This window comes from Pygoscelis adeliae, unplaced genomic scaffold (genome assembly GCF_000699105.1).
Source record: "Pygoscelis adeliae isolate BGI_AS28 unplaced genomic scaffold, ASM69910v1 Scaffold121, whole genome shotgun sequence".
NCBI lineage: Eukaryota > Metazoa > Chordata > Aves > Sphenisciformes > Spheniscidae > Pygoscelis > Pygoscelis adeliae.
The window spans coordinates 7,170,625-7,172,836 of record NW_008824359.1 but is presented as its reverse complement, the minus strand read 5'-3'; positions in this window follow the sequence as shown (position 1 = coordinate 7,172,836).

The following is a 2,212-nucleotide window of genomic DNA, read 5'->3' as shown; positions in this document are numbered from 1 at the left end:
TCCCTTCCCTTTGCGCCCCCTCAGGTCTCTGGAGGTGCCTCACAGCTGGAGGAAAACCCCGGCAAAGGCCGTCTTCGCAGGTCGCATCCCACCACAGCTTATTAGCTTGAAAACAGAAGCAAAGCTTGGCTGTCGGACTTCTTACGACACAGCAGCTTCACCCTAGCGAACTCGCCAGATGGCAGGAGGATGTTTGGGGCTTGCAATGAGCCCCCTGAGCTGCTCCACCGCCTCTTGGGCTGCAGACCGGGGAGCTGAGAACAAGTCCGCCGCCCCCTGCTTTGGGATCCAAAGCATCTGGTAATGCAATTTCTTGAAGGGTGAGCAAGAAATAACTCCAGAAAGCTGCTACCCACCAGCACATCTGACCCCAGATAGGACTCTCACAATCCAGCCAGCTGGTTGCTTAAAAAGAGGAAATTTGGGCCACCTGAATGCAACACTTGAGGCCCCCTGAAGCCACCACTTGACCCCCCCCCCCGCCCTCCCAGCCAGCAAGGAGGAAGCACTGAGGCTGAAGGCCCACCAACATGAGCTGCACAGAGCAGCCGCAGCGTGCGAGGGAGGAGAGCACCCGAAGCGAGATGGCTGCGGCTGGCTGCACCACCCTTGCAACGGCGCAGGCAGAGAGACAGGGAGGAGGGAAGGAGGTGACATCAGCCCGCCGCCTTCTCCGTCCCTCTTGATCAGGAGATCTTGGAGCCAGAGGCAGTTCCCCGCCAGCTTGCCCAGGGACAGGGCTCCAACTATTGGGACCACATTATGCCAGAGCTCACCAGGGTCGCACAGCCTCCTCCCAGCAGCCGAGGGGGATGCACAGTGCCTGCAACAGCAGACCCCTCTGCAGAGCCCTGCCATGAAGGTCTCCTCCACAACACCCAGAAATCAAAGCCCGCAAGTCTGGGCATTAACTGGGCATTTCTCTGCACAGCCAAAAAAAAAAAAAACCCACCCCAAAACAGGCTATTCAAAGCCCAGCTCACATGACTCAGTTTAGGCAGGTCAGGCCATGAGCTAAGTCGCAGCCCTGAAGCACCTCTCAGCTCTTCCACTGTCTGGGCCAAACCCCTCCAAGCACAGACGGAGGCACCCACGCACCCTTTTCCAAAGGTTTGAGGAAGATAAAAGCTGTCCCACCCTCACAGCTGTAACACCCCCACCCCTCCAGGGTGAGAGGTGCTCAGCAAAGCCCAAGTCATGTGTCCTCCTCCAGCAAGCGGCCCTGTACCCAAGCTGAGCTTTGTCCTTTGTCCTGGCTACCAGTATTTGTGCATGACTCTGAGCCACAATAAAGCAAGCGTATAAACAAAGCAATCCAGCTTAGCTTGCTGTGCCGCCAGGTTGGCTTGGTGGCCCCACAGGCATGCACCAAACTCACGGCTTGGTGACTTCGTTACAGCCATTACTGCATTATCAAAGCTCGATTTCTTTTTGTCCTTTAAAAGAAAAAACATAATAAATAAGCATGAGCCGCGCTTCCTCACACCCATTCCCTTCCAGGAAAGCCAAACCATTAGCACAGGTTAGGTCTTCTGGCAAAATAAATACACCTTGAGATAAGTTGCAGTGCTCGCCTCCGCATCTTGCATTCACAGGAAGCGCGAGATTCCTCCCAAATGGAGCTGCACTGATTTTTTTTTGCTCTTACAGACCGATGCACAAACCAGAGCCTTGCACAAGACCTCGGCTGCCGCAGCAGGCACCCCGCGCTACCGAAATTCCTCGCCCTCATCCGCACCCCCGACTTTGCAACCTGGAGGTAAATACAAGAAGGAAGCGATCGTTGCTGTATCACGCCTGCAGCGTAACCCCGTGAGCGTGACATACGGGTGGCAGACACGCTGCACGCCGGACAGGCGCGCGGCGGCTTTCATCCAGCGCCATCTCCAAGCCACGGCCCCAGTGCCAGACCCGAGCTCGGCCGTGCATCACGGGATGTTCCCAGCACGCCGGACAGGCGCGCGGCGGCTTTCATCCAGCGCCATCTCCAAGCCACGGCCCCAGTGCCAGACCCGAGCTCGGCCGTGCATCACGGCTCCAAGCCACGGCCCCAGTGCCAGACCCGAGCTCGGCCGTGCATCACGGGATGTTCCCAGAAGCGCTTCAGCGGGTGCCAAACCGACCTCCTTAGCATCAGCTGACGAGCCGAGCTGGGCTTTTTTGGGTTTTTTCCATCTTCATTAAGAAAACGAGGTTTCCTCCCTCCTCCCCT